The sequence below is a fragment of the Coregonus lavaretus genome, assembly GCF_964263955.1.
Source record: "Coregonus lavaretus genome assembly, chromosome: 27".
Taxonomy (NCBI): Eukaryota; Metazoa; Chordata; class Actinopteri; order Salmoniformes; family Salmonidae; genus Coregonus; species Coregonus lavaretus.
The window spans coordinates 11,655,392-11,677,187 of NC_140014.1; positions in this window are offsets into that span (position 1 = coordinate 11,655,392).

A 21,796-nucleotide genomic window follows, 5' to 3' on the forward strand; every position below is an offset into this window, starting at 1 on the left:
TCAAGCAAAAAGGCACTGACTTTGAAGATAGGCCTTGAAATACATCCACAGGTACACCTCCAATTGACTCAAATGATGTCAATTTGCCTATCAGAAGCTTCCAAAGCCATTACATCATTTTCTGGAAATTTCCAAGCTGTTTAAAGGCACAGTCAACTTAGTGTGTGTAAACTTCTGACCCACTGGAATTGTGATACAGTGAGTTAAAAGTGAAAAAATCTGTCTGTAAACAATTGTTGGAAAAATTACTTGCATCATGCACAAAGTAGATGTCCTAACCAACTTGCCAAAACTATAGTTTGTTAACAAGAAATGTGTGGAGTGGTTGAAAAACGAGTTTTAATGACTCCAACCTAAGTGTATGTAAACTTCCGACTTCAACTGTAGTTAGTCTGCCAAAAGTTCCCGGATGTCGTAATACATTCGCCAAAATACAAAGTTTACAAGCAGTGGACACTCTTTCCTTGATTTTAGGGCTCATAATGCAATTCTTCAGAAAATGGGCGTGGATTCACAACATTTTCAGATTTGAAGAAAATGGTGGACATTATGCAGCCGAAGACTGACATGAGCTGATACAAATTCATTGCTTTAACTAATTATGACAAATGTTAAGAAATGTAATAAAATAATGACGTTACACGTTATGTTGGCTGACAATTTGTTAGTTACGCTATCCTTACGAACCGCATAGCATATCATTACATCAGTATGTACCGGTATGTTAGCCACTTAACGTTAGTTTGCTACTAATACTTCGAACTTGCCAGTATATTAACTATATACTATCTAACCACCCAACGTTTATTGACTTGATTATTCACGTCATTCTTAGCTTAGCTAAGTGGTATAGTCGTTTTGCATTCTCAATGGACATTGTTAATTCGGGTTCTTAGTGTGCCAGAGCGCAGAATAACTGTTCAATTTATGAATGCTCAACACCCGTTGAATATGGCCGGTGTCAGTAAATGTCGGCAAAAAATAGGAATTAAATTGTTGCCAGTAGCACAGTTACAGTCACCAACGCTCTGGATAACATGAAACCGGCCTAACCATCTCTGCTAGGGCGAGGAAAATGGTCGGAGTGAGGTGTTCTCTCATTTGTGATGGAAGTAGCTAGCAAGCTAGCCAACTTCAGCCGGTTAGCTTGGGTGCTTGACTGCCCTTGTGAGGTCAGAACGCTCGGATCAACCCTACTCCTCGGCCAGAGCGTCCAGTGTGCGCTCTGAATTTACGAACGGACAATCTGACAACGCTCTGAATTTACGAACGACCAGAGCGCACTCTGGCTCTCCAGATTGAATTTACGAACACACCCCAAATCGTAAAATGTCTCGCTAGTAATTTGTTACACTAGCAAGAGGTTTCATAGCAACAGCATCAACTTCCGGTAGACTGGCGAAGCGCTAGTACGCTCAACTGAAATGATACTGTTCGTTTACAGTATACTAAAATGAACTAATACAGTATGTTAGTATGGGTATTCGAACACAGCTTAGGTGTTCTTAATGATTTGTACAGTCAGTTGTAATGAGGAATTGCATAAAATCATAAACTCTTTACATAGATATCTAATTTCTCAAATGACATTGCGTTCACGTATGTACTCCTAGGCATTACTAATCAAGCTCCGCACAAACAGACATCAATGGAGCACACAGATGATCGTATTATCCAATTAACATTATTTATTAGAATATTACTTGCGATTCTGTATTAATATCAGTGATTTAGTAGTAAAAAAAAAGTGTGTAATGGGTAAACTATAAACTCCAGTGGATGATCGAGATAAGACGAAAAACCACCGATATAAACAAAAACGTATTACATTTTTAGAACTGTATTTTTTGCATTTTGATAGTATTTTAATGTAGGCCTATAGGGAAGATAGGCCATGTGGAGATGTTCATACTGAAACGTATCTTCATTTTATTTACTTCCTAACTTGTTTGATAAAATTAGTACAGATTTTCTCAGGGGACCCCACATGGGGCCCCGACCCCAGGTTTGGGAACCACTGTGCTAACCTCTTTCTCCACTTGCTTCCTCTCTCTCTATATATCCACTCTGCTTCTTCCTGCATGCATTGCAGCCTGCCACAACCTCACCACTGAGTGCCACATCACTGTCTGTCTCAGTAGCCTACTCTCTGAAAGGCAAAGTTATTATGAGAACTTAGTAGACAATGTTTTGCTCCTGCTGAGGTAGGCTCTGTTTAACGTTAGCTTCTTACTTCATCCTTCTAGTTGGCTAATAGCCAGAGCACTTCAACGTTACAGCACATATCTATAAGTGACTATTTACCAGTTGTGCACTCATTCAGAGAGTCGGTTTTTGTTTGTTTGGGGGATGTCTGTAGTCTCGGGATGGTTTTAAAATTGTGTTTTGTCCGACATCTCGCAAACACACTGTCAGCAGTTGCCTACTTGAGAGGACTCCGAGGCGAACATAACAAACAAACCACTGTTCATGATTCCACTCATTCGCAAAGAGGCAGACGCTATTGGAACTCAGTCAGATCAAGAATGTAAGCGTTTTGAGCTTTGATCAACGCTGGGAGCAAGATGTAGATGTATGTACACTGAACAAAAATCTAAACGCAACATGCAACAATTTCAAAGATTTTACTGAGTTACAGTTCATATAAGGAAATCAGTCAATTGAAATAAATTCATTAGGCTCTAATCCAGGGTTTCCCAAACTCTGTCCTCGGGACCCCAAGGGGTGCATGTTTTATGATTTTGCCCCAGCACTACACAGCTGATTCAAATAATCAACTAATCATCAAGCTTTGATAATTTGAATCAGCTGTGTTGTGTTAGGGCAAAAACCAAAACGTGCACCCCTTCGGGTCCCCAGGACCGAGTTTGGGAAACCCTCTGCCTAATCTACGGATTTCACATGACTGGGAATACAGATATGCATCTGTTGGTCACAGATACCTTTTTTTTTTTTAAAGGTAGGGGCGTGGATCAGAAAACCAGTCAGTATCTGGTGTGACCACCATTTGCCTCATGCAGCTTAACACATCTCCTTCACATAAAGTTGATCAGGCTGTCTTCAATGGCTGTGCGAAGTTGCTGGATATTGGCGGGAACTGGCACACGCAGTCGTACACGTCAATCATGAGCATCCCAAACATACTCAATGGGTGACGTCTGGTGTGTATGCATGCCATGGACGAACTGGGACATTTCAGCTTCTAGGAATTGTGTACAGATCCTTGCGACATGGGGCCGTGCATTATCATGCAGAAACATAAGGTGATAGCGGCGGAGGAATGGCACGACAATGGGCCTCAGGATCTCGTCACAGTATCTCTGTGCATTCAAATTGTGTTCGTTATCCATAGCATATGCCTGCCCATACCATAACCCCACCGTCACCATGGGGCACTCTGTTCACAACGTTGACATCAGCAAACCGCTCACCATGGCCATCGAAGCCAACCGTGGCCATCGAAGGTGAAGTAGGTTACAACGCCGAACTGCAGTCAGGTCAAGGCCCTGGTGAGGATGACGAGCACGCAAATGAGCTTCCCTGAGATGGTTTCTGACAGTTTGTGCAGAAATTCTTCAGCTGTCCGGGTGGCTGGTCTCAGACGATCACGCAGGTGAAGAAGCTGGATGTGGAGGTCCTGGGCTGGCGTGGTTACACGTGGTCTGCGGTTGTGAGGCCGGTTGGACATCCTGCCACATCTTCTAAAACAACATTATGGTAGAGAAATTAACATAACATTCTCTGGCAACTGCTCTGGTGGACATTCCGGCAGTCAGCATGCCAATTGCACGCTCCCTCACAACTTGAGACATCTGTGGCATTGTGTTTTGTGACAAAACGGTATATTTTGGAGTGGCCTTTTATTGTTCCCAGCACAAGGTGCACCTGTGTAATGATCATGCTGTTTAATCAGCTTCTTGATAAGCCACACCTGTTAGGTGGATGGACTATCTTGGCAAAGAAGAAATGCTCACTAACAGGGATGAATACAAATGTGTGCACAAAATGTGAGAGAAATAAGCTTTTTGTATGTATGGAACATTTCTGGGATCTTTTATTTCAGCTCATGAAACATGGGAGCAAGATTTACATGTTGCTTTTATATTTTTGTTCAGAGTAGTTACGGCCATGGTCACATAACTATCTATAAATGTCATTCAAACAGAGATACGTTCAAATCAATACTCAGTCAATAGACTATGCTGTCTGAAGGTTATACTATTCATTTCTACAATTTAAGATAATTATATATTGGATATCTTATTATTACATATCGAATATCAATATTTTTAAGTGGATCATCTTGCGGGTTCTGCAGGAGAAAACCCCAATATCTCATTCATGCTTATTTAGAATAGAGTGAGTGGTTTAGACTGAATATCTTATCCGACATGTTTCCACATTGTCCTTTAAACAAAAAAAAACAGAGAAGTTGCCTAGACAGCAGCACACAAAAGTAACCAACACAGAGCTCAAAACTTATCAAACAAAAAAAATACCCCCCCCCCCACTCCCTCCTCCTCATCCGTCCATATCTCATTTTCCCTCTTTTTTTCTCATTGTGAGGAACAGAGAGAGGAGAAAATGGGAATTTCGCCCTGAAATTAAACATCCTATCTGTTCTCTGCAGGGCAGCCTACTGAGCTCCACACACACACACACACACACGGTTGGTTATTGAAAAGTAATAAAACTACAGTAACAGTGTAGTGCGGTGTGTGTGTGCGTGCCTGCGTGCCTGCGAGTGTGTGTGTGAGGATAGGATACAGGACCTAACTGGGGCTGGGGCTCGGTGCAGGAGATAAATGTCACTTCCACCGTATCCGCAGGCCTGCAGCACAGACACAGCCGCCCGCTCTTCCTCTTATCATTAGCCGGCACACACACTGCTCTCTCTCTCTAGAACAATTAGCTTTATGCCGGCGCAGAGCCTGTGAAATGTCATTCTGTGGAGTAAACTGGTTATTATATCACAAAGGCTGCAGCTGAGTCAATTATTCAGTATAGGGGAGAAGGGTGAGGGGGCAGAAGATGGAGAGAAAGGAGAGAAAGGACCAAAGGAATAGAAGGGGCCGGCCACCTGGGCAATGAATTCTTGATTTCATCAAAGGAGCCTCCATTGAGGGCAGAGGTGGCCTGGGTCACCGGTGCATTGAGGATGGAGGGAGAGGGAGAGAGGGGAGAAGATTGAGAGAGAGAGAAAGAAAGAAAGAGAGAAAGAGAGTGGAGAGACCGAGACACAAATCTTTAATCAACTAGGACCTCAGGTATGCTAATCTGCCATTTACGTCTGTGGGGATTGGGGAAAACCCAAGCAAACCGTATCCTGAAACCTATGATTCAATTATGTAGGTTATAAGGGGATTATTTGTGAAATTGTACCACCATCATGTTGCGTTTATCAGCTGTTTTCATAACAGATGTGGGATACATGGCCACAGCATTAAGTGATGGCATGTATTATGGTTTTGTGATAGAATAGACTATCAAACATTTTTAAAGGTGCACATAAAGTTTAATACAAGTGTGATGGTGTGATGGTGAGCGTGTCTTACAGTGTGAGTGTGACAGAGCGAGAGCGTGAGAGAGAATGAAAAAGAGAAAAGAGAGAGAAAGAAACAGTCAAAAGTAGAAAATCAGGAGAGAGAGAGACACTCATTTTGAGCGAATGCCATGTCGCTGCCACTCACCACTGCAGAGTGGCCAGATGGAGACTCCGTGCTCAGGGCATGCAAAGGTGGCCCCTGGGGACCTCCCCCCATCACCCTGTCCCCTCCCTGCCTCGCCCCTGGTCTGGGGCTGCCACGGCTGGGGAGAGGGAACCTGCTCTGTGGCACCGGCCTGCTGTGGAGGTTGTGGAGGCCCGGTCCCTGCCGGTCCCTCCTGCTGCGGACGAAAGCCCAAATGCCAGCACGTCCCACCTGGACCCAGCCAAGCCTGTCCCCACTGATGGTTGGAGGGGGGAGCATGCATGACACGCCGGGCCCAGAGCAGTCACCCCTGACGGGAACACAATGGCCCAAGGACTGCCAGGCTGACTCGGGCAGGTACAGATAATATTGTTAATCGTGCAGAATGGCGAACAGCTCCCCAGAACAATGAGAAGTCTGCGGAGCGGTGATTGGAAAATATCCACCCTTTTTCCCATTTAAGCGCAGAAAATTTCATTTGGGTCTGTGCTACCTCTGAGCCCCTATCTGCCAAGGTGTTCCAGCCTGATATAACAGCAGAGAGATTTCTGCCGTTTTACAGAGGTGTGTAAATCACCAAAAATCCTCTCCTCTCTTTTCTAATCTAAGTTGGGAAACAATAAACGCACATTGCTCCAAAACCTTGTTTTGCCTGGCTTTTTTCCCCCGTCTGGATGTTCAAAGATTTTCTAAAGCAGAGCCTTTATAAAAGGTAGATAAAGATGTAATTCTTCAATATGTTAAAATTCCCAAGCATTTTTAATAAGAAAAGTATTCCCCTTTGGGTATGCAAACTATCATGTACTTCTACTCAATTCTTCTCTGTGTTGCTGCAAATCATTTACATATTGTGAGTGTGAGGCTTCACCATCCAATATAAACAGTGCAACTCCATTTGCAAAGCAATGCGGTTCTGTTGCAAATATGTGTGGTATCATTACCATGACATTTTTGAAACCGCTGTCGACTATTCAAAACAAGTTCAAGTCATTTAACACCCCTACACAACACCTTAGAAGCACCTACAGTACATAGTCACATCAAATAATGTCAATTGACTAAGCACTGTTTGTCGCTGTGAAGTAAATAAGGTTGACTCATGTTAATTACAAAGATGCAGATTACTCTCAATGGTGTATTCAATAAACAGATAATTTCCCACTTTTAATGTCTCCCATAATTACATATTTCAGGAAGCTAAGGTGAAAGTATGTGGGTTAATGAAAAAATATGTTTTGATAACATCAATGGGAGTGGAACCGCTTACACCCATACCTCATTGACTTGGTAAGATATCAAAAGAGGACTCACTGTGCCCTCACCTCTCTCTCACACACACGTACCGCACACACAAGTATGCACGTGCACATACACACACACACACAGAAATCAGAAATATTTGAAACACACCAGCATTATGTCCTATACTAAAATAAATCAGAAATATATATATTTTTTAAACACCCCTGCATTGCAGTTTTATCATCACAGAAGGAAGATGAATAATTTTTATTTGCCTCCATTTCGCATATCTCTCACTTGGTTAGAGTTGGGCGGTGTTGTGACGACTCCCTGCTAGCTGCTCAGATGTGTGCAGATTGAGTGACAGCCTCCCTAGCTCAAGTACATCTGGGGTGTGATGGGGATGTGTCAGCAACAGTGTCACACATCCCAGAGACCGACACTTTATCACCTGCTGTCATTCATATTAATGTCTGCAACAGGATCCGACCGGCTTGGTCGACTAAAGGCCTGTGTTGGACTCATATACTGAAATGTATCGTGCAAAAGTAGGGGATGATGTGACAATAAAGACGCAGAACAAATACACCAAAACAGGGCTTTTCAAAACAGAAATGTACTATTCAACTCAACATTTCTGTAGTTTAAGACCTTTCTGGTTTCGTATTTGAATTTCCTGTTATTTGGACATATTGCATTCATGCTGTCGATTTGGATGCATGTCTCTCCGAAGTGGGACACCTCATCCAAACATGATATGCTTTTCCACAGAAGTCAGTCTTCTTGAAGGGATTTCGCCTGTGTAGGAATCACAGGTGGGTCTCTCCTCCCTGAAATAGAGTATCCATGAACAATTATGTTTGTTCAAAAGAGGAAAGGGAGAGCTATATTTCAAATCTATTTCTGAGTTCCTAGGTCAAGCCATGTGGTTATTAACATCTTAATTAGTATTGGGGGGTGGTTGGGGCTGGTTGTCACATGGAATGTGGGGTTAGTTGTCACTATCACCTCCATTATACTGCCAGTATACAATAAATCCCAAGCTCTTTTGTGCTTATGCTATAAAGAGCTTCCTTTCGTTGCCTCTCTCTTACACACATAGTTTTTCTGTCACACACCCACACATGAACACGTGTGCAAACTCAGGCATACACATTTACTCAAAATGTCAAATGTTATTCTCACAGCATAAAATATTGAATTTTGTTAGGAAAATCATTAGATCAAAGAAAGGCATGGATATTTCTAAGACTCTGTATAAGACTCATTTCCTGTTATGAAAGGAATAAGCTACTAGCAAACATTGTAATAAACAACCCCATACTGGGTGACATCCAACCCTGCAACAGGGCTGATTGTCACAGTGGACAGAGTGTGTTTGATAGCTTTTAACTCCATGTTGGAATAAGATATGAGGATAAAAATGGCCCCCATTTTAACCCAAGACCTTGGTCTTTCTCCTAATATTGAAAATAGTCTTGTAAGATATACTGGTGCTGAGAAATACCCACAAGAGTAAAAAAGTGTGAAAAACCAGCCCCAGACTCCCCTACCATGCCATGCATAAAGAAACATCCAGGAATGGGACTGGAATCAAGGTCAGTCCTGGATAACAATGTACAAGCCCCCCCCTAAGACCTGAGTTTGTGCTGAATTGGCATCTCCTCACCTATCCCTCGTGACAGGAACCGGGAGTGACACATGCTTATCCATGCAAACCTGTAATGACATTCTGGAATGAACTCCTACATGGTCGTTTGGCACATTACAAAGGAATACTTCATTTTCCATTGGGTTAAAGGTAATTTAGCGGAAGCTATTTTTATGGACCACGCACATGGACAAGGTAAACAGTCACCGGTGACCCAACAAAACCTTCCTCGGTGAGGAATTGAATTATAAGGAAATCAAAGGGATTCGAACAACCATTCACTTCTGTTGACCCTGAAAACATATCACTGGCAACAGTCAAGACAATAATGAAAAGACATCATCGAACAAACTACATCAGCCATCACTCCCTAACATCAAATCATCAGCATAAAACAAAAAACTCCACACACATCAAACATCCCAATCCCGCAAAATGACAAGAGGGCGAATGGCGCACTGACTACAAAGCCAGTGAGTCGGAGCCCCATACCACTTTTGTGCTGACCTTAAAATGAGCAGCGCGCTGTGCAACATCTGGCTCATCAGCTGGATCCTATGCATCAGCGGGCAGAGGGACACACTGGGACAGGTTGGCGGCTGTCTTTGACAGCAACAGTTAATTTCCAACATAATCAATTTATGTGCAGCTCCATAATAACCATCTGTGTGCGGCATGAGGACAGTCCTGAGGAACAGGGACAGCTCTCCTTCCTCCTCACCAGGAGCCAAGTCAGGGAGGACAAGCCAGGGAAGGAGAGGAGGACCATTCTTGCCATAAACACACACGCACATCTCAGCTCTCAGGGAAGACTTCTTAGGGCCATGTCTAACTTCAGCTCATAGCATGGGTCAGAGTGCAGTAGAATCGTTACAATTGAGAAACATGTCAATTCTCTTACTGTTGATGCCAACAGTATGCTGTGTGATTTTGAAGCATGCTAAAACACTGGTTCAGAGGGATGCATGGGATTGTGTTTGCAGATATGTTTTTGTTTCAGGAAAATAGACTTCATCTCATTGGCTTCCAGTTATTTTGCATTGGATACAGTGGAGCACCATATCTACCTGCACTCAATTTAGTCATGCCACAAGGTTAAAGCCCCCCTGGTACCAAACTCTGAACATCCTCTTCCACCTTCAGTGTCAAACTTTCCCAGAGAAGGCGCCACTCACACGATTACCGTATCACCTTAGTGAGCCAATTACAGTATGTGCTGTCAAGGCCAATAGCGAGCGGAAGCTCACACGCAGACGCCTACAGCTTGGCTCGGGAGATAGGGTACATGAAAACAGAATTAAGCTCCCGTGACCCCCCACCCCACTACATGCAAGTTTCATGAGAGCAATCAGCACATGCCACTACCGCCCTAGCAACTCAATACACTGTGACTTTGACCTTAGCTGTACTGTGAGGAAACTAAACTTTATCTTGATGTCACTATTTAGCAAGGATATTGGTTTGTAATTTGTGTTTCCCAGTTAGGCTGAATTAAAAGCAGATAGATGGGGCACCTTGGCTCACCAGCTTAAGTCTCCATTATCACCCTGAACCGTTGCAGACAGATCATTAAACCATAGAAATTGCTTTAGTTTGAGGAGAATTGCACTGGAGGTAGCAATTGGGAATGAATAGCTGTCACAACAATTTCAGTGTTTACCCTTTGTCAGGCTGTGTGTGTGTGTATGTGTGTGTGTGTGTGTGTGTGTGTGTGTGTGTGTGTGTGTGTGTGTGTGTGTGTGTGTGTGTGTGTGTGTGTGTGTGTGTGTGTGTGTGTGTGTGTGTGTGTGAGAGAGACATATGATTATATCATGGCATCAAGTAGCCTCACTGCAAATCCACTGCCTGTGATGAAAAGCTAAGGTGTGCGCTCCGTTTCCTGGTTTAAACTGCAGAACACTATTTTGCAGCAGGCTTTGGATGTAATTTAAAGCTTCTATACAGTACATCCACTATGCCATGCCATTCCACCCATTATACACGTGGGCCGTGGATGTCCTTGTGTGCTGTAAATACACTTCTCCCTTCTCTCTCCTAATTGACATGCTGAGGGTCCTGGCAGCTGTGTTGCTCTCAGTGAGCCCCTTGCATCACCCTGGCCACCTGGACATAATAGTCATCTAAATCCCTTTTTATTTATCTCCCAAGCACCGCTGCCATTGTTCAAGCCCCCACCTCTGGCATTGAGGATATCTCTTTCTGACACAAAAGGGATACAGCATCCGGTAGAGCAGACGGTGGTATTTCAATGGTAAAGGCGTACGGTCGGTGTGATAGCTCCGGCCTCTGCTATCTCTTTGATGTAAACACCAAGGAGTAGTCCACCCACCACGTAGAGGTGGGATAAATGGCTCGACTACATAGGATGAGACCGTGTGCAATTTCACCTCAATATTTTATACCCTGATGCGATACATGACCTGTCTGCATACATATCCTAGTTTGAGGTGTAGAAGGAAGGTGACATCACATTCCCTCTAAAGCATGAATATTATACAGTACACACTCTGTCAAATCGAGATAAAGAAGTTTTCTTTCTACCGATAGTTCAAGAATTGTGTATATGCGTTCTTTGTTCACAGTACATTCGCAACCTGACATATGCTATTTTCCCTCACTCCCTGCTTTTTTTTTCTTTTTCTATCAGAATCCTTTGATTTTGTCCTGCTTCTCAATTCTTCATGGAACTCATCTTCAAAGAGTTATTTTTTCTTTCCCAGGCAGAGCGCTGGCCAAGTCTCTGAGTAAGAGTGCCCATCAGAGGTTAGCTGATGTCAGCAGGGGGTTGCTTGTCTCCAATTCAGGTCATCCTGGGCTCCAGACGGGGACTTTAAAGTTACCCACAACGGGTCCTGTGATCCCAGTAAGCACGCTTGTTAGTGGAATTGATAACGGCTCCGGTACACCTGGGTCCTCTGAAGTTGGCATGCCAGTTTAAAGGGAAAGGGAGAGCCAGGGCAGTGGATACATGCACCAAGTGTCCAATGAGGAATGGAAAAGGTCTTCTGGCATGTGTAGAAACAGAATATGTTTGAGAGACCTAAAAATACTGTCAAGCCCAATCTATACATGCGGTGGCTAAAAAGTTTTCATCATGACTCTTTATAAGTATGATACAACAGTTTCATGTAATGTACAGCTAGCTAGGTGTAAAATGAAGCATATTTCAAAATATAGGGTCATATAATATTTTGTTCGTCATATTGATTGTAAACCCAATGTTCAGGAAAATATGAATTTCAAATACATTAATATGACATATTTTAGCATACAATAAAGCTATCATCTGGCACGCCCTTGAATCTTCGACATACAATAGATTTCATACTGTATCTGAAAACAAAACATTGTTGATTTCATATCTGAAAACAAAGCATTGTTGATATCATATCTGAAAACAATGCATTGTTGATTTCATATCTGAAAACAAAGCATTGTTGACTTCATATCTGAAAACGACGAATTGATAACCAAACAAAAACAACACATTCTCCACCTCAGCTTACCATCCTCCATCAAAACAACGACCAACAATCCTCAGCTCTCCTACTTATGATAATCAGGGTATAATTCATTTATACGCTCTACCTTTACCATGTGTTGACCCATAGGCCATGTTGTACGCTCACATCTGGCTGGTGCTCACAGTCCTTGGAAGGGATTTGCCTCTGGTTATGGGGCAGCTGGTAGTGCAGATGAAGATGGGTTGAGGAGTGCTTTGTGTATTATGAATATGGGATTGAATGGAGACATTGACAGCTGCACATCTCCTGAGTATGAGGCCCACTGCTGTTGTTTCCCCTCCTTTTGCAGTTAAAACAGTCAAGCTCACAACATTAGTGATAGAGTTTAAATGGAGGCTAGTTGAGATGGAGGGTCGTTTTGGTGATGGACAAGATGAAGGCCTATGGTATGGGAGAGTGGTTTGGGGCACTCTGGAGTGCAGTCTAAAACATGGTTACCTCACTGTTTGTGAAAGTGGATTCTCCAGATGCAATATGGAGGGTTTTGTTAACCCTGTATCTGGGTCATAACTTACTTAGTAGCATGTAACACTAAAATCAGAAATAGGACATTAATATTGTGGCAATAAACTAAACCATAAATTAATTGATTAACAGTAAGAGTTTGTACATCAAAATATTAGACTGGGTTGAATTAATGTATTACACTAACCAACGTGTGTTCTAAACAGCGACGTTCAATTCTATCTACTAATGATTATGTCTGTTAGGGTCCAGGTCGGTAAGGTGGACCGAGCGTGTTTAAGACCAAAAGGCAACCGCATAAACCAACAGAGACCGTGGACCAGGAGAGAGCCAACCGCCAACCTTCCCTGCTGCCCGTTTGTAAAGGATTTGGGGATTTCATAATTTCCTGTTCTTTCTGAAAGGGGGATGGCAGCACCTGGTCCACACAGCTGTACTTCATTTAGTGAGCAATTTGAAAAGAGCGAGGGGGAGAGGAGCGCACGCTGCCTTGTCATTAAGGGCTCCAGAATGGCCTCCGTTTGTTAGACACATGGCACAGAGTTAATGCCTCTGAATGGGGAATACGCGCTGTTGATGCTGTCACAAATTTCTCGTAAGTGCTACGACATATGAAAAGCTACTCCAAAGGCGGGGAGGGAAAAATTCAAATTTTTCTTATCAAAGGGGTGTTTTCATAGGTAATTGACAGCTGTGGAAAAAATGTACTGCAAGCACGACGTGGTGTCTTGTGTAGTCGAATATTCAATTTGCATCTTATCGTTTCATCTTTCAAACCCCCTGAGACTTCTGGGAATCGGCGATTGTATTTTTCCAAGTTTATGTCAATGGCTTCACCATAAGAGCAATAATTGGGATGTTGGTAAACTAGCAGTGCGATGTGCAGGATTGTTCAGTATCGGATGCTGTGGTGCCTCTTCAGCTTTGACTTAATTGATTTTGACATGCATATGTGCAGGGGAGAAAAATTGAGAAGTATGATCAAAGGCAAGTGCTTTATCGTCACATCAGAGCCCCCCACCGCATTTTGTATTCTACCAATCTGTCGAAACAGTCTGACAAAATCCTGAGATGGGGAGATTTTTTTTCGCTCTCTCTCACTCGCGCTCTCTCTCTCTCGCTCGCTCTCTGTTTTTTATTTGTGTAATCACATAAAATGTTACGTTTAATATTGTATGCTAATAACCTGGCAGTGTTTCAAGTCAATAAACCTAAAACACAAAGGCTGTCATAACAAACAAACACAGTTACTATAAAAAGGTAGACCTGATATACTTAGAAAAAAGTATGAACCAAGGCCCCGCAAAATGCACAAATTCAGGTAGATAGAGAACAAGACTAGACTGTTCTGGCAAGCACGGTCAGTACACTGTGCAATGTGCATCCTGGGCAGCGGTGGAGTGCTCACCGTCCAATAGTGGCTTTTCACATACACACACACTTAATTATAATCCACATAATAATTCCAGCCAGGTCACCCATGATACAAGTCAGTATTCGATGTCCATCCATGTCTGAGGACGTTGGGAGATGACGTGGAAACCGGACACTAGGGGCAACAGTGAGCGCTGGTTTCAGTAGGTTTCAGTTTTGCTAGGGTGTTGTGGACGGGGATGGCAGACAGGTGTAAGCATTTGCCTCTGAATCCAACGGTTGCAAGTTTGAATCTAGCGATAAAAATATGTTTTTGTGATTTTTGTTTTAAGCCTATCCCAAACCTTAACCCTTACCTTAACTATTTGGAGTTAATGCCTAACCTTAAGATTTCCGAGTTAATGCCTAAACTCAACCCTAACCTTAACAATTCAGAGTTAATGCCTAAACTTAACCTTAAACACTTTGAAATTCGACATTTGACTTTTGAGAAACATGGATAAACGTCTAATTCTGACATGAGACTGTGAGAGCTAGTTGAATAATTCACATTTCCTGTTGCTACAGGATTATTTTCCTGCTGTAGGAGACCGGCTCAAATTAAGATCCTACATCTGTAGGAGCGGAATTGCTTACACCCACACCTCACACCACTAACACACACACACACAGCTGTCTTTATGTGGATAATAGCAGTTGGCCACCTTGGCTCCTCATCATGGGTTTGTGGCTCCCTGTAGAGTGCCGTACTGCATGCTCATTGTTAATGGGATGTGTCTGTGGGCAGTGTGAGGAACAGAACCACACTTGGACTGAGGCAACTCTGAGCTGAGCAGAGTGGAGACCGAGGCACACCTGGCAGGTGTGGGAGGCTCGGCGTAATGGTGTTGGACTCCCACGACCCACCGGTCTCACAAAAGCTGTGCATCGCAGATGAGTCAGAACCGCAGCCGTCTCGCAACGTGCCCCATGGTATACGTCTGCAGTGTGGATAGCAGACACACACACAAGCACGCATACACAAACACAAAATATTAGATAGTGCAAACGCAATATAATCACTTGATTTACAGACTCAAACCACACCTCATCGGAGCCATTCCAAACGTAATCTGCACAGTTGTACTGCCTTATCATTGTTTTTGCCATGCCAAGCCTTCAAATTACCACTCCCACCTCTGTTTAATCACAAATGCTGACATTACAATGCCGTCTGCCTTTCCAAGAAGAGGAACCAACCAACAAACAAATAAACAAAACTCCAGAAAGTTTACCGAGGTCTGTGAATGGTGTTGTTGATTATTCCTTTGGCTTGGATGGTGGGTGAGAGGCAGCATCGGGGTGAGATGATGGTGGTGGGGGTGGAGGATTTTGGCGGGGGGGGGGGGCGGGGTCAGGGGGGCTCTTGGCTTCTCTCCTCCCCTCCTGTCAGCCCTCCTCTCTCGGCCAGGCGGCGCTGGGGCGGCCCGGCTCCTCAGCAGCAGATGCGAGCCCTCATGTCAGAGGCAGCCAGTGGCCCGGCGGAGCGACGCTAGCGCCTCATACCTCATTGAGCCATCTCCCCTAGCAGATGGCGCGCTGCTGCGGGCGCTCCTCTCCCCGATAATTACCAGGCCTCGCTACAGATGGAAATGTCAGTCAGCCCTCACAGGTCCTGGTTCCTGCCATTGCCTCCGTCCACGGCCCCTCTACCTAGGCAAGGCCACTGCCAACACTCACCATGTGTTTCGTGACTGCTGACTAGGCAGGCAACAAAAGAGAAATTTCGCCATGAATATTCATGCCGGGATTGTAGGTAGGTAGATGGAGGTCGGAGTAGCCCGCCGCACAGTTGGACAGGTTGCGACACTGTTTTCCACTCCTTCTCCCCTCCCTTTTCCCCTCCATTTCTATATCCGACGCCAAACTAGCCTTCTAAAACGTGATGTAAAAATGGATTCCTCTCCCTCACTCTCCCTCAAAGTTGAAATACTTACTACTTGTACATTACGGTTGGGGAAAGACATGTTTAGTAGATTAGGATAACTGTGTTTGCAAAATGGATTAATTCTAGCAGATGCCAGGACTAACCCCCACTTATCTGTGATAAGGTGACCAGATGTCCCAGCTTGGCAAGAGCAACGCTCCCACTTTTATTACTCCCTCCCAAAGTATCCCAGGAGAAATATCCCGCCGCATTCATAGATAATCTACCTTCGTTGAGAACAAGGCGACAGGGTTTTTCCGTTTCATTTGTCAGTCCGTGTAAGACTTTATGTGGCTGTGTTTGACTTGGTTTCTATGTGTAAAAAGCTCAAGTAGATTAAACCTGAGTAAATACCCAAGGTGTACCAGTGGTTGAAAAAGACACCAAGACAAAGAGCAACAGCTCACCTTAGGTACCTCACTGCATACCGCCAGATCAACAAGGCTCAGTGGAGAACTGGCCTCATTTGGAAAGACACAAAATGAGACATTGTCATCCCCAATGGGGGCCACTTCACTGCCCACTGGGCACACTCTGGTTGAATCAACGTTGTTTCCAAGTCCTTTGTTTGGGAGTTACTGTCAGCTCATCACAATGCAGGAATGCAAGAAACAGATTTCCAAAGAGAGATAGATAAAAACTGACAGAAAACATTGGCCAAGGCATTTGTATTTCATTTTATTGTAAATGTGTCACTGTCGAAAGGGACATGGGGTGATTGTTTTTGGTATATAGTTGTCTATGACATGATGCAGATTACATTCACGCTACACTACCTTTATCTTTAGATTTTTTTATTCACTCACTTCAAAACCATTTACATCAGTATTGCCAGTCAACACAAGCAAGTCAGAACCGAAACCAACATGTTTAGATTAATCATGACTAAATTGGATGCACTGACGATGCGTTCGGAAAATATTCAGTCCCCTTGACTTTATCCACATTTTGTTACGTTACAGCCTTTTTCTAAAATGGATTCAATAGTTTTTTTTCTCTCATCAATCTACACACAATACCCCATAATGACAAAGCAAAAACTGTTTTTTAGACATTTTAGCAAATGTATGAATAAAGAAACTGAAATATAACATTTACATAATTATTCAGACCCTTTACTCAGTACTTTGTTGAAGCACCTTTGGCAGCGATTACAGCCTTGAGTCTTCTTGGGGGTGACGCTACAAGCTTGGCACACGTGTATTTGGGGAGTTTCTCCCATTCTGCAGATCCTCTTAAGCGCTGTCAGGTTGGATGGGGAGCATTGCTGCACAGCTATTTTCAGGTCTCTCCAGAGATGTTCAATCGGGTTCAAGTCCGGGCTCTGGCTGGGCCACTCAAGGACATTCAGAGACTTGTCCCGAAGCCACTCCTGCGTTGTCTTGGCTGTGTGCTTACGGACGTTGTCCTGTTGGAAGGTGAACCGTCGCCCCATTCTGAGGTCCTGAGCACTTTGGAGCAGGTTTTCATCAAGGATCTCTCTGTACTTTGCTCCGTTCATCTTTGCCTCGATCCTGACTGGTCTCCCAGTCCCTGCCGCTGAAAAACATCCCCACAGCATGATGCTGCCACCACCATGCTTCACCGTAGGGACTGTGCCAGATTTCCTCCAGACGTAAAGCTTGGCATTCAGGCCAAAGAGTTCAATCTTGGTTTTATCAGACCAGAGAATCTTGTTTCTCATGGTTGGAGAGTCCTTTAAGGTGCCTTTTGGTAAACTCCAAGCGGGCTGTCATGTGCCTTTTACTGAGGAGTGGCTTCCGTCTGGCCACTCTACCATAAAGGCCTGATTGGTGGAGTGCTGCAGAGATAGTTGTCCTTCTGGAAGGTTTTCCTATCTCCACAGAGGAACTCTAGAGCTCTGTCAGAGTGACCATCGGGTTCTTGGTCACCTCCCTGATCAAGGCCCTTCTCCCCTGATTGCTCAGTTTGGCCGGGTGGCTGGCTCTAGGAAGAGTCTTGGTGGTTCCAAACTTCTTCCATTTAATAATGATGGAGGCCACTGGGTTCTTGGGGACCTTCAATGCTTTGCCATTTTTTGGTACCCTTCCCCAGATCTGTGCCTCGACACAATCCTGTCTCGGAGCACTACGGCCAATTCCTTCGACCTCATGGCTCGGTTTTTGGTCTGACATGCACTGTCAACTGTGGGACCTTTATATAGACAGGTGTGTGCCTTTCCAAATCATATCCAACCAATTGAATTTACCATACGTGGACTCCAATCAAGTTGTAGAAACATCTCAAGGATGATCAATGGAAATTTCGAGTCTCATAGCAAATTGTCTGAATACTTATATAAATAAGGTATTTCTGTTTTTGGTTTTTATAAATGTTCTAAAAACTAAATTGTGTGTAGATTGCTGAGGATTTTTATTTATTTAATCCATTTTAGAATAAGGCTTTAATGTAACAAAAGGTGGAAAAAGTAAAGGGGTCTGAATACTTTCCGATGGCATACATACATACAGTGCCTTGCAAAAGTATTCAGACCCCTTGGGTTTCACATTTTATTGTCTTACAAAGTGTGATTATAATTGTAAAAAAAAAAAATATATATATATATAGTGGGGGAAAAAAGTATTTAGTCAGCCACCAATTGTGCAAGTTCTCCCACTTAAAAAGATGAGAGAGGCCTGTAATTTTCATCATACGTACATGTCAACTATGACAGTCAAATTGAGAAAAAAAATCACATTGTAGGATTTTTAATTAATTTATTTGCAAATTATGGTGGAAAATAAGTATTTGGTCACCTACAAACAAGCAAGATTTCTGGCTCTCACAGACCTGTAACTTCTTCTTTAAGAGGCTCCTCTGTCCTCCACTCGTCACCTGTATTAATGGCACCTGTTTGAACTTGTTATCAGTATAAAAGACACCTGTCCACAACCTCAAACAGTCACACTCCAAACTCCACAATGGCCAAGACCAAAGAGCTGTCAAAGGACACCAGAAACAAAATTGTAGAACTGCACCAGGCTGGGAAGACTGAATCTGCAATAGGTAAGCGGCTTGGTTTGAAGAAATCAACTGTGGGAGCAATTATTAGGAAATGGAAGACATACAAGACCACTGATAATCTCCCTCGATCTGGGGCTAAATCCCAGAACCACACGGGGGGACCTAGTGAATGACCTGCAGAGAGCTGGGACCAAAGTAACAAAGCCTACCATCAGTAACACACTACGCCGCCAGGGACTCAAATCCTGCAGTGCCAGACGTGTCCCCCTGCTTAAGCCAGTACATGTCCAGGCCCGTCTGAAGTTTGCTAGAGTGCATTTGGATGATCCAGAAGAGGATTGGGAGAATGTCATATGGTCAGATGAAACCAAAATATAACTTTTTGGTAAAAACTCAACTCGTCGTGTTTGGAGGACAAAGAATGCTGAGTTGCATCCAAAGAACACCATACCTACTGTGAAGCATGGTGGTGGAAACATCATGCTTTGGGGCTGTTTTTCTGCAATGGGACCAGGACGACTGATCCGTGTAAAGGAAAGAATGAATGGGGCCATGTATCGTGAGATTTTGAGTGAAAACCTCCTTCCATCAGCAAGAGCATTGAAGATGAAACGTGGCTGGGTCTTTCAGCATGACAATGATCCCAAACACACCGCCCGGGCAACGAAGGAGTGGCTTCGTAAGAAGCATTTCAAGGTCCTGGAGTGGCCTAGCCAGTCTCCAGATCTCAACCCCATAGAAAATCTTTGGAGGGAGTTGAAAGTCTGTGTTGCCCAGCGACAGCCCCAAAACATCACTGCTCTAGAGGAGATCTGCATGGAGGAATGGGCCAAAATACCAGCAACAGTGTGTGAAAACCTTGTGAAGACTTACAGAAAACTTTTGACCTGTGTCATTGCCAACAAAGGGTATATAACAAAGTATTGAGAAACGTTTGTTATTGACCAAATACTTATTTTCCACCATAATTTGCAAATAAATTCATTAAGAATCTTGCAATGTGATTTTCTGGAAAAAAAATTCTCATTTTGTCTGTCATAGTTGACGTGTACCTATGATGAAAATTACAGGCCTCTCTCATCTTTTTAAGTGGGAGAACTTGCACAATTGGTGGCTGACTAAATACTTTTTTCCCCCACTGTATATATATATATATATATATATATATTAACAATCTACACAAAATACTCTCTAATGTCTAAGTGGAAGAAAAATTGTCATTACATTTTTATTTTTTTAAAGAAATGTAATAACTAAAATATAGTGGGTGCATAAGTATTCAGCTCCTTTAGTCAATACATGTTAGAAACGCCTTTGGCATAGATTACAGCTGTGAAACTTCTTGTGTAAATCTATAAGAGCTTCGCACACCTAGATTGTGAAATATTTGCCCATTATTCCTTTCAAAATTCTTCAAGCTCTGTCAAGATGTTGGGGATCATGGCTAGACAGCATTTTTCAAGTCTTGCCTTAGATATTGAATCAGATTTAAGTCATAACTGCAACTTCACCACTCAGGAATATTCACTGTCTTTTTGATAAGCAACTCCAGTTTATATCTGGCCTTGTGTTGTAGGTTATGGTCTTGCTGAAAGGTGAATTCCTCCCCCATCTTTGGTGTAAAGCAGACTGAAGCATGTTTTCCTCTAGGATTTTGCCTGTGCATCCCATTTATTTTTATCCTGGAAAAACTCCCCATTATTTGCCAATGTCAAACATACCCATACCATGATGCAGCCACCACCAGCATGCTTGAAAATACGGAGGCAGTTACTCAGTGATGTGTTGTGTTGGATTTGCCCGAAACAAAAGGCTTTGCATTTAGGCCAAAAAGTGTATTCCTTTTCTCTGTTTTTTTTTGCAGTATTACTTTAGTGCCTTGTTGCATACAGTATGCATGTTTTGGAATATTTTTATTCTTATTATTCTTTTCACTCTGTCATTTATGTCATTATTGTAGAGTCACTACAGTGTTGTTGATCAGTTTTCTCCCATCACAGCCATTGAACTCTGTAGCTGTTTTAAAATCATTGATGTATCTGGATGGTTTTATACATAATCCACAGCATAATTATCAACTTGACCATGCTTAAAGAGATGTTTGTTATTGTTACCCATCACTGCTCTTTTTTTTTTTTTTTTTTGTATTTTAAAACATACAATCTATCTGCAGTGAAGCCGCTCAAGATGTACATTACATTCAGTAATCTAGCAGCCACTCCCATCCAGAGCGACCCACAGGAGCAACCAGGTTCAAGCGCCCCGCCCAAGGGCACATCGACAGATCTCCCACCAAGTCAAATCGGGGACCTGAAACCAGCGATCTCTCAGCCACCGGCCCAAGCTCCCAACCGCCAGGCCACCAACCATCCATGATCCCCCACAGTTCTCCTGAAAGCTGCCCCTCAACCATCCGAGACCCCCCCCCCCACAGTCAATAATGTCAACCCCTGTAATTTCTCACATAGTGAGTCCATGTAATGTGATTTGTTAAGCCAATTTTCATTCCTGAACTAATTTAGTCTTGCCTAAACAAAAGGGCTGAATACTTATGCAACGCCTATATTTTAGTTATGAATTTTCTATTTATAAAGAAATGACTGCATTTTTCTTCCACTTTGACATTACAGAGTATTTTGTGTAGATTGTTGACAGAAGATGACAGTAAAATCCATTTTAATCCTACCTTGTAACACAATAAAATGTGAAGAAATCCAAGGGGTCTGAATACTTTTACTAGGCACTGTATCTATCTGCAATGCGTTCAGGCGCATTGATCATCTCAGGTTATGGAAACCACCAGAACAATGAAACCCGATGATAGAGGAAAATGCTATGAGTCACACTCTTCTCTACCTAGTCAACTCTTGCTATCTGCAATGCACCACTGTTCTTTTCCCTGCCTGCTCCAGCCACAGAG